Genomic DNA, 12,774 nt, shown 5'->3' on the forward strand with positions numbered 1-12,774 from the left:
CCACAAAGTTTCCTTCAAAATGTGAATAACAGTAACAACCTGAAATATCTTAAGAAAAATATGTCCAATTTTAACAATATTCTGCCTCAGTTTATCATTGACACACGTACATTACAACTTACAGATCACAGTGGATCTACAAATACATCAAACATGTAGTAACAGACATAATATTGTTAAAATTACACATATTTCTCTTTAGACATTTCAGGTTCATATTTGTTCAGGTTATTCACACTTTGTATAAAAGGATAGTTTGTAAATGACAAGATGTTTATGGAATTTTACTTTTTACACTAGAACAAAGAGAAAAAAAAATTGTGTTGTCATCATTTATATGTTATAGCGATAGTATTTTATTGGTCTGTAATTTTTGCATTTCAATGATTCATTCAATGGGCCTGATTGGACATTTTGGCAGGCCAGTTTTGGTCCAGAGGCCATATGTTTGACACCTGTGGTTTAAGGGGTCAGTGCAATGACAGAATGTATGTTTGTGTGTGAGTGAATGGTTTCTGCTTGTTTTCTCTATATTTATTTTGCTTCTTTTGTTTGTATTTGTATTTTTATGGTAGGTTCTGTATATAATTGATGAACTGATTGGATGGTACTTTTAAGTTAGTTGCTACAATGACAATAAAAGTATTCTATTCTATTCTATTCTATTCTATTCTATTCTATTCTATTCTATTCTATTCTATTCTATTCTATTCTATTCTATTCTATTCTATTCTTTAAAGCTGGCGTCCAGTAGTTAATGCAGATCAGAGAGAAGCAGCATTTAGCTTTAAATATGTTTATAACATGATAAAAGGGTTGTTACAGCCCAGTGGATGTAAACAGGAGTATTCTGGTTGAAAATGTGGCTTTCTGGTGTCATTAAACTGGCTGTTATTAGTATAGTCTGGAAGTGAGAAGATTTAAGACAAATTTCCTGAGTTTTAATTGTGTTTTAATGGTGAGGACTAAAGGGAGGATGACAAAAGACATGTAAACATCTGAGAGAGGAGTAGAGAAGGACAAGATAAACCATGTCCAAATATGGACATATGAAGGACAAAGAAAAGTAATTGTAATCTTAAGAAAAGGCCTGAGACAAAGAGGTTCAGAAATAGACCCAGTTGTGATGATGTCAGGAATGACGCTACACAAACAGTCTGTAGGCCTTGTTCTCTATCACAGCGTCTTCGGACTGAACAGTTATTTTCACATTTTCATTCAACTCCATCACAGGGGCTTGTACTGAAGAGGTAAGAGTGGACACAGCGGAGAGATGTGGAAGACACCCTCAGCTCCAACATTCAACATAAAATGATCATGAGTTAAAACAATCCATTATGCAATAAAATAGTCCCTGTCAGTGTTGTATGAGGATCTATGATGTTTTTGGATTCATTTTACTGCTGTGTATTACATTTTATTGCCCTCCATGTTTATGGTTCAACTCATCTGAACAACTTTATATGTGGGTGAATACTGTAGCTTCAGCTTTTTCAACTGATGGTTCATGACCCTCGAGTTTAGTATATTTAATTCTTGTTGTTTTTTGTTTTTTTCCCCATTATTATTATTATTATTATTATTATTATTATTATTATTATTATTATTATTATTATTATTATTATTATTATTATCTGGTGTCAAACTTTAAGACAGACATGCATCAAATATATGCAGTTTTGACCATGGAAATGCAGACATTTGGTAAAAAGATGAGCATGTAAGTTTACATTGTTATTTATAGACAAGATGATGAACGAATAGGATGCTGATATGACCCGAATGTGACAAAAACTGACAAATAAACAGGGATTAAACCCTAAATATATCAAGTAAGAATTAAAGTATCAAACCCAGTTTTGTAAGGTTCACTTATTTCATGTGCAGTTGTGATTATTTTTCTCAGTTTATTATTAATGTGTTTAATGTGTTTTTCCAGATGCAGTGATGGAAATACATGGATATTTTGCTTTTTTTTTTTTTTTTTTTTTAATGAACATGTGTTTATGGGCCTGTTTTTGTAAAATACATTTGCTTGACTTGGATTCTATAAAAATGTGTCACAACTTGATGACTATGACCATGTGGTCAACATCAGTTGAGAGCCACATCGTAATCTATAACATCATTAGCTGACATGTTTGTGGTGTTTCCTTGTGTGTTTTCATTTCAATCCTAAAGGGTTTTTAATGATTATAATAGTTAACACATTTGGATATTTTTGTGCTAGACTGGAAAGTGTGAAAAAACTGTCATCTGAAAACTAAACTACTAATAACTAAACTAAATAATATTTGCCTCTAAGATGTAGTAAGGATGTGTTTAAAGCTAGATAAAATGAAATGCCCAAGTCCACGTAGCAAGTTTTTTTTTTAAAATTTGAATGAAAACATCTTCTCACTCTGCGTCTCACTCTGTCTTTGCTGTGTCAAAACATCTGTTTTTGTGGCTTGTCCCGAAATGCATAACCTTATTGAGCACAGGAACAGGATGGTAGCAGACAGACAGGCAGAGACACACACAGAGAGGGAGAAAGAGAGACAGACAGACAGAGGCAGGCAGGCAGACAGAGAGAGAGAGAGAGAGAGAGAGAGAGAGTGACAGAGAGAGAGAGAGAGAGACACACACAGAGAGGGAGAGAGAGAGAGGGAGAGAGAGATAGACAGATAGACAGAGAGAGAGAGAGACAGGTAGACAGAGAGAGACAAGAGATACAGACAGACAGATTCACACAGAGAGAGAGACAGACAGGCAGACAGAGAGAGAGAGAGAGAGAGAGAGAGAGAGAGAGAGAGAGAGAGAGAGAGAGAGAGAGAGAGAGAGAGACACACAAAAAGAGGCAGAGAGCGAGAGACAGACAGACAGACAGACAGACAGAGACACAGAGACAGACAGACAGGCAGGCAGATAGAGAGTGAGAGAGACAGACAGACAGACAGACAGACAGACAGGGAGAGAGACAGAGGGATGGATGGACAAGCAGATAGACGGACAGACAGACAGACAGACAGACAGACAGACAGACAGACATTCTCACTGAGTAGACCTATTACCTTTTTTCACACATAATAACAGGAAAGAACATAAACATGGTCCATTATCTTTGACCTCTGGTGTAAAATGAAACTGTGTGTGTGCATGCGAGCGTGCGTGCGTGCATGCGTGTGTGTGTGTGTGTGTGTGTGTGTGTGTGAGCCTTTGAGTGTCATTTATTGAGGCTGTAGTTTTACCATGTGGCAGCATCAGGTGGATTTATCCTCCTCTATGAGACTGACGTCAGATTTGACACAGAGCAGCAGCAAATACAAAGGCAGGAAACACCGTGTGGAGGTGGAATGGCTTCAGCCTTAGTCATCATGGAAAAGAAATAAAAGTCAAGCCTGGCTGGAAATGAAATGTGTCACTTCCAAATAATCAGGAGGATCCTGCAGATAGAAAATAGCAGCCAGCAGCACATTCTCTCCTCTCTGCTGCGTCTGAATACAGACCCAAACACCTTTTCCAGTTAAAGTTACTGATGTATCACCGTGCAGGTCCAGGTTCCACTGGAGTGGAGTCAGACCAGGTCCTGAACAGTTTACTACCACTAATAATAATAAAACACTAATAAGGTCTAATTCAGGAGGTTTCTATCTGCACACCTCACTTACATGTGAACACAAATCAACAGAGAAATGCTCTCACTCTGATAGATTTGCACAAGCTTCCAAAAGAGTGGCGTCTTCACCTTTCATTTCATTTCACTTATTCATATCCCCATGAGCAACTGAAACATCAGTTGCTATCCTTCCTGGGGTCTCCTCTACATTGCATAACGAGTTTGATTATTTGCATTCATTTTATACCATTCATGCCCACATGCACACACACACACGCACACACACACACACACACACACGGACGCACGCACGCGCATGCGCACACACACACACACACACACACACACATACACACACGGACGCACGCACGCATGTACACACACACACACACACACACACACACCTACACACACACACACACACACACACACACGGACGCACGCACGCATGTACACACACACACACACACACACACACACGGACGCACACACGCATGTACACACACACACACACACACACACACACACACACACACACACACACACAAAACCTTAAACCTCATAGACACTGCTGCCCTCAGTGTCTCCATGAATCTTTAACAGTCACTGTCTGTTCAGGCCAACAAGTAATGGAAAGCAATGGGGATAGTGTTTGGAGCCTTTTTTTCTTCCCGATGTCTTTGTTGATTTTTTTCTTTTATTTCCATTAACCCAATAAAGACCCAGGTCTACTTTTGTGGCTGTTCCATAATATTTTTTTCTTCATATTTAACCTTTCTTAAGTGATTTATCACCATATATTATAATATTATCCTCTGTATTTTGTAGTTCTTTTTTTCAGTGTAAATCAGGTATTTTCATATATTTAATTCATTGATTATATTCATAAAGGCTCAGATTAAAGTTGAGGGTTATTATATTGAAAACTGATGAAAACTGGAGAAAAAGTAACTTTTTCAGCAAAGATATCAATAAATGAATGTAAAAACAAGTGTCTCCATCCACTGTCATTGATCCAACTCCATGGGTTTAACTGGTGAATCAAGGTTGTAGACGATGATGGTATTTCCACGGTACCTACGGAGCCTCTGAACGTCCAAATGGGTCGTATCTGATGACAATGAAAAGATGACAAACTGCATTTACACTAATCATTTACATGTATTGATTGAATTAGTGGATCAACAGGTATTAAACATATTTGATCAGTAGATGGTTCTGGTCGCCAGTGAATGTTTGGGTCTTTATGGGTTAATCTATGCATGTGAGGAGGATAAAACAATGCAAGTTTAGTTTCACATTCTTGCAATATTACATTCACTTAGCTGTTTATTGCAGACAGTTTTTGTACTGATTTGAGTTGCACTCCTTCCTGCCCATAGGTTCCATTTCCTTTTTCAGTTTCATTCTTTCATATGTTATCTGTATTTTAATCTTTAATGTGAGCAACTTCATTTTCAGTGTCTTCATCCCTGTTGATATTTAATTATAATAGTATCTATCTATCTATCTATCTATCTATCTATCTATCTATCTATCTATCTATCTATCTATCTATCTATCTATCTATCTATCTATCTATCTATCTATCTATCTATCTATCTATCTATCTATCTATCTATGGTTGAACTGAGCATGTCTCAGTCTGCACAGTTCACCAAGGTTTTTCAGATGGGATTTCCTGAGGGGGGGGGGGCATCACATCCCTGTCCTATCATTGCCCTATCATTATATAATAAACTCCTTACATCCATGTAGTGGGTAATGTGGGCTGCTCTGACACAAACCCAAATGAATTGTAGACAATCAGGGAATCCTACAGGTTAACGTCTAACAAATGAGATGACTGTGGTTATGCTAATACCATAGTACAGAATTAATCTGACCACTTTATGCAGCGTAAAGATGAATTTAACACAAAGGTAAATGGTTTAATCTAGAATGAAGAGTCTTTGTCAGTCTGTGTATTATACACACATGCAACACACACCTCTGTATTAAACCTGTGACTAACACTATTGGAAACTAGGAGCAGTGGGCTGACATGTCCGATACCCGGGGAGCAACATGGTGGCTTAAGGGACTTGCTCAAGGGCACATCATCCAACAGCCTGACTCTTTGGTCTTTACCGACATCTCCAACCCCCCCAACCCGATGACTTCCTGCCCCACCTTGTCCTCAGTCTGTCCTTCGTAGGTTCACTCTGGGTTCATCATTGTGGACCAATGAATTTGATGGATGGTCAGAAGTCAACTTGGATAATGTTATAATTAAATTCAGGTGGAATGGCTTCTTTTATAAGTAATGATAGAATTCAGAAAACTGGAGCATGTGTTAGTCTGCAGCTCATTTTTCCCAAAATCAAATCCATTTACAATAAATCAAACAGACCATGAACAGTTTACAGATGAGTATTTCCCTCACACGATTGTAGTTTGTGATTATATGAAGAGCGCACCATCCTGTGGTGAAAATGTGAAATTACATGAAATTTAGTTTATAAAGATGCAATGTGAGGCTTCAATAATTTGCATTTTTATGCTTTTTCCCCGCAATGCTTGGCTTATACTCTTACTTTCAGATGCTTTAAAAACACATACAGTATAGATAAGAGTCTTAAATGTTTCACAGCAAACTCTAAAAGAAAAATAAATTGCGGCCATAGATAATTTAAAAAAAAGTTATGAACAAAGTAACACATAATATTATTGAAAACATTTAAATTAGTAAAAAAAAAAAAAAAAAAAAAAATTAGACAAATTATGTTATAAAATACACATAATGAAACCTAAATATTTGATATAACCAAATAATTTCACAGAAAATTGTTAAACTTGTTAAACATTTATCAGTTCAGTTTCACGTACTAAATAATGTTTCACAAAAACGAAGACAGTAGATTTAGCGGAAATACATATTTCTTGTGCATATCAATCACATCTACTCAATAATAATGATTGTTGTTTATAAGATATGTAAATTCCATGTTTTTACAGAAGCAACATATTTTATTCTTCAAAATATTCTTTGTACTTGTTTATTAATTAATTAATTAATATGAGTAAAAATATAGTATTTTTCAAAAATCTATTTCCTTTCCTATATACACAAACTACAAATATTAAATATTTAGCCTTTAAGTCTCCATATCACCATGAAACCACTGTATAAGAGCCAAAAGGCCAATTTTAAAGCATTTAGCTGTAGACAGATGTACAATTAAGATGGGAGGATTTCAACTCTGCTTTAATTTTATTAGTGATCAGAAAACTTCATACATTGTTCACAAAACACAACATACTGAAATGTGTTGCTTCAAGTAAATATGGGAGACATCAATTCAACAGTTCAGATTTCACATTCAGTAAAACAAAAATATACATATCCTGTGTTATGATAATGATCGTCATATTTACATGAAGATGGGATTTAAAGGAGCTGTATGTAAGAATTATGTTTCAAGTAATCATAAAATGGCCCTGAATGTCACCAGACATTAAGGAATCATGTTGATTTCAATATCAATATCACTGACAGTAGTAGTCCAGCCAGAATATTTGCATTTGAAAAGCTCAGTGTCAGTCCACAAGTAATGTTTATGTTGTCATGTTGTGTTTTGCTCTGTTGCTCCACCCATCACCTGTCTCCCAGTCATCAAGTCGGTAGCGTTTCAGCATCCAGGTTGCCAGTTCCCACTGATCTGCAGCTGGAACATTTCTGATCATAAATGTCTGACGTTACTAAACCTAAAAGGACTCATTATTATTCCCAAATACGTCATGACAAATTGAGAAACAAAACAAGGATATGTACAGGAGATGCTTTTGAAACATGGAGACAGCTGAAAGTGGAGAAGAGTTTGAAGACCGACGCTGGCTCTCTTGTAGACTCCTGTGGCCTGCGGTCTCACCACCCGGTAAGAGCCACTGAAAGCCAGGACCGGACCATGGTCTCTTCACCCCGGCTGCAGTCTCTTCTCCCAGACCGCTTTCTCTTCTCCTGGCCCGGAGAAGAGACTGGGCCCAGTATGAATAGCAGCGTAGGACTCGTCGATTGCCATGATAGCTCCTTGTAGTGGACACTCATGCTGGATCTGGCAACCTCTAGTCTTGGGGGACACTCAACAGTATTCTGAATGTGATTGCAGTACCAGTTTTGGCCACAATCCTACATACGACTCCCTTAACCCTCCGGTATCCGGGTGTGCCTTTTAGGCACACTTTGCACTTCATTTTAAAAAACGTCATATTATTTTTCACAATTTAAATAAGGTTAGAATCCAAAAGTTGTTCATTTTTGCATGATCTTTAAAATTCTGGCCACCAACTAAAATGTGCACATTGTAAACAAAAGAAAATTACAAGACTAGCATCTGTCTCCCAAGTGTGCCTAAAATGCACTATTTCTTCCATTTGATATGTATGATTAGGGCTGACCTTGATTTACAAAAATAACATCAAATTAGAGCAGAAAAATAAATCAATGTATAATATTTAATAGTTTGATTTATAGGTGTGCATTTTACGCACACTTGGTGACAGATGCTAGTATTTATGAACATTTGACCTAGCGCCAAAAATAATAATGCAGATTAACCAGTGTTGCTGTTAATCACTGACATATGCCAGGCTGCAAAAATCAAATAGTATGTGATCCACTTTTTATGTAGTACAATGAAAAAAACTATTTTTTTTTTTAATGTTTTTTGCATCCAAAAAAAATGGTTTGTTTACATTACAAACACAGCATTTAAAGGGTTAAAAAATGTGACAATTATTGAGTATTTGGTATTTTTATTTACGGCTCAAGTTGATGAAATAGAAAAAAGTATAAAAGAATTAAAAACAAACTGTATGAATTTTTTTTTTTTTTTTTTTTTTTACATTATTCCACAAGTGTGCCAAAAAGGCACACTTGGTGCTTAGTAAGGGCCTTGCTGGATGGGATACTGGAGGGTTAATGATGTTGTGTAACTTTCATTTTGTAGGAATAACTAGAAACGCTAGTGTGAAATTGTACTGTCTGTTTTCACTTCACATGGCTAATTGATATTTGCCTCTGGTGCACCAGCTAATTAATTACACTTACCCTTTTATGTTTTTTTTTTTTTTTGTCTTCTCATGTTTTAACCATATTCAGAGAAAACTTGGAGGTTTAATCAAACATTAGTGTAGTTTGTCACCTGTCTGCCAGAAGGGGCACTTCTCAATTTGTTATGTGAAGTAAATACAGACATAATAACTACACACTAACATTTCAAACTGAAAATAAAAATAAAACAAAATAAAAGTCACATAACACCATAAAATCTTGTCTTTATGTAAATATGATTTTTTTTTTCTTTCTGACAAGACATTGCGTCGGTGCGGTGCTGCCATCTACTGGTTCTTCGTAACGTGAAATGTAGGACAGGCACAAGTATTTTATAAAGTGCAGCTGTTGAGGTTGCGGTAACAATTTTAAAAACACATGCATTGTTCATTGGAGTCTCATTGTTATTATATTAATTTTATTTTAATTATATAAATTACTCTTTTTTATGCTGCTTAAAGCAACATTGTGCTGTGTTAAATTAAATTTTGTGTTAAGTGTTGAGTCTTCAGTGTACTTTTCATTTTACTTCAATATTTCATTTTTATCAGGTGTGTTCTTACACTTCCTTTTCTACGTTTTCCATTTTAGCATATGTGCAATTGTTCACTTTTAATGTGTGCTCATGCTCTTTTTGTTTTTGTAACACCTGTCTGTTTTGTTCTGCTGTTTCTCCCTCTTTCTCCCTCTCTCTCTCTCTCAGTCACACCTCCTCATCAGTCTAACTCTGTTCACCTGTATCCTCAGCTGAAGCTCATTAGGCTGGGCCTATATATTCTCCCCTCTGCTCTCTGTTATTTGCCAGATTGTTTCTATCTTTGTGTGATACTCTCCAGCGTTTACTCCTGCCTGTATCTCTGACCCTGTTCGTTCCGGAGCTGCCTGGATTATCACCTATCTGCCTGTCTGAACCCCTGGTAACCGACCTGCCTTCGTTTGACCACGTCTTTCTGCCTGAACCCCAGATGACTGACCTGCTTTCCGTCCCTGACCACGTCTCCTGTCCTCGCCCCTCTGGTCTCCTTAGGATCTCCTGGTTTCCGACCCACTGCCTGACCCTGGTTCACCTGCTGCCTGTCCCGTGTCTGTTGCTTGTTTGCTTGAGAATAAAGACTGTGCACATTGAGCACCTGAAACTGCACTTGGGTCCTCCGTTGTACTTGTTACAGTTTTACCTTGTTCTGTTGTGCGACTGTTAATTTTATTTTTTTTTTATTGTAATTATATAAAGTGTATTTGCTTAAAGCTATACCTACCGATGTGGCATTTCTCACAGCACTTGGTGAAAGTTTGAACATGAACCTCCCTCCAAAGCCCCGCCTGCTTCCCAAGTCGTCAGAAATCGACGCATGGTCAGAGCCCTGTGGCAGCACTTTTTGAGGCAGGGGGTATCCCTTCTGCATTGAAATCCGATGCGGAGGGCGGTCTGATAGAACTACATGTAAATCCCTCAGTGATGTTGAGCTCAGACACTCTCCTCTCACCTGATGTGCAAGGTGGAGGTCCGGTCCATTTGGCGTGTCCGCGGACCCCTCCCTCAGTAATCAGACACATCATCCACCTGCTGGGCTCCTGTTCCATCAGTAGACCCGGTATTTAAGGGTCTGGTCTGTGCAGTGCTGGGTCATTGTCTTCAGCTGATGAGGTCCCTAAGCGATGGGCGCGTGCACTGTGAACGCACGGCCTCAAATTTTCCATAGACATTTGAGGTTTCATAGTCCATACATTTATCAGCCTACATAATCCTACATTGTGTGACACCATGTACATGTACCTGTATGAGTCCCACGGTCATAAAAGCTGAGCTTTGTGCAGATCTGTCAGTTCAGTCCAGTACACGAGACTTCCGGACTTTTATCTTCATCCTTCATTCATCAGACTCCTGTTTGTTCCCCTTAGTTGTTGTTTCTGTTAATAAATCCGTTTTTTCCTTCCACATGTGCATTTCAGTTCTATCCAAACACATCCTTAGACAGTAGACTGTGGTCAGTGACAGAAGAAGCAGCGCCAGTGAAGCGTCAGATTCAGAGCTACACGTATCGGATGCAGGGACGGCGATAATGGATCGGATGCTGGACGGCCGTAATGGATGACTGACAGGAGGCTCAGCCAGGTTCGGCCAATTATTTCATTCAGACCGAATAAAATGATTGGTCAGACTTTTATCAGAAACATATGAGAATTAAACATTTTTGAGTTTCAAAACCTGGTGGATTTCTTTTACATTTTAGTTTGACACACACTTATTAGGAGCATTTTAAGATGACAAAAGAAAAGTGTAAAAATGCCACATCATACAGTATAGCTTTAATGGTCTGTGTGTTTCATATAATTCTATTAGTGTGTTTTCTTGGAATTTGATTTAAACATTAGAAACATTACAAAAATTATTGAATGCAGATCGCTACATTCGCCTAGTTTGTTCATGATCCAATATGGTTTCTGTCTTTTTACGGTGAGGGATCTAGGCTGTTTCTCAGTATCAAGAGCATGGAGTATGGTCTTGTGAACTTGGTGAGTATGGTTTAGGTAAGAACGATCCCAGAGAGCGGGCTTCCTAAGAATGAAAGTTTCTCTGTAATTGGAACGGCTGTGTACTTGTGAACTTTCCTTCCTGTCTCTGCTGTATTTACTCCATCTGCTCCATAATGCATTTCCCTCAAATCACCACAATGTCACTTGATTTGATTTCAATACATTTGTACTAGTATTTACATGTCATTTATACATTTTGTATATTTTTCAAACAGAGGCGATTTCTCAAAGACTGCAAGGGAAGCTCAGCTTCCCCTAAAATTATGAAAATTAAATGGCCAAATATGTACGGTTGTGTTGACATTTCATTGACTACAAATGTGCTAGAACATGTTCATCTCAAAGGCGAGTTCGTTCAGAATCAGCTTTATCACAAATCAACGGACTCGCTGTTGTTCACTTCTCATACATTCCCGTTGCACTGTTTCCTCATACAGTCTCTGCTCAGTGCATTTGCCTGTAGACGCTCAGCGTGCATGGACTTCAATGGGACTGCATGGAACAGTTTTTTTTCATTGCCTCAAAACTGGATGGTAATTGGGTAAATGCCACGATGTTGTCCCGCCCCTGGATGCTCAGCGTCTCTGGGGGTGAACGGAGCTGTGGGCGGAGCTCGGCTGGGCTGGACGCTGGGCTTCCACGTGCTGATTGGAGGATCAGTCGAAAGGCTGAATCCCATTTGATTGACAGCTACTTTGAGATCTCCTCCTTCACTTGACAGAGTTCAGTTTAATATCGTTGCGAATTCCGCTTGTGAAATCGAGAGAGAAACCACTACGAAATTACTTGTTCATTTCTTGCACTGTAAATACACAAATATACAAATCACAAGGAACGGAGGGCTGAATTTATATTTAAATAACTTGACAATTTTTTTGATGTAAGCCGACAATGAGCTTCCCCTGTCTGAAAGACGAGCAGCCGCCACTGTTTTCAAATCTGTCATACATTCCGCCAGCAGGCTCATGGCCGGGCTGGCACGAACTGCATCTTGGGAATTATTTCCCAGCCAAGTCTACACAAGTCACCAACCAGTGCATCCTTGGTTTAAGCTAGCAGACAAGAGCAGCATCCACGTATTCCATGCATTCTTGGTTTATATGAACTTGGAATGAGAACAGTACTGGGGCCACGACTGATGACGTTTCACGAGAATGCGAGAACGGAAGAACAGCCAAAAACACGTATTGAGAAATGACCTCAGTCTCCTTCAGTGGTTCAATAGATTCAGCGATTCATTCAGGTCTTTAGTTTCATGATTCAGTCCAAATTCAGCGGTTCACTTCCTCAGTCTGTCTGTTGGTGGCAACTAATCTGGTGACAATCGGAGATCTTGTCATAGAGACTTCCTGCAGATCAATGTGTCACGCAGCACTTCTGTCTCCACCAGCTTTTGGGTGATTCTGACTAGTTTATGTGATAATAGACAGTTATATTAGCAAAGTGCTGCTGAATTGATTCAACTCGTTCACTTAACTGAATCGATTCTTTTGAATGATTTATTTGCAAATTGTCCATGAAAATTGGACAAGCTGTAAGATGGTACCCA

Source organism: Sphaeramia orbicularis, chromosome 7, assembly GCF_902148855.1.
Source record: "Sphaeramia orbicularis chromosome 7, fSphaOr1.1, whole genome shotgun sequence".
NCBI lineage: Eukaryota > Metazoa > Chordata > Actinopteri > Kurtiformes > Apogonidae > Sphaeramia > Sphaeramia orbicularis.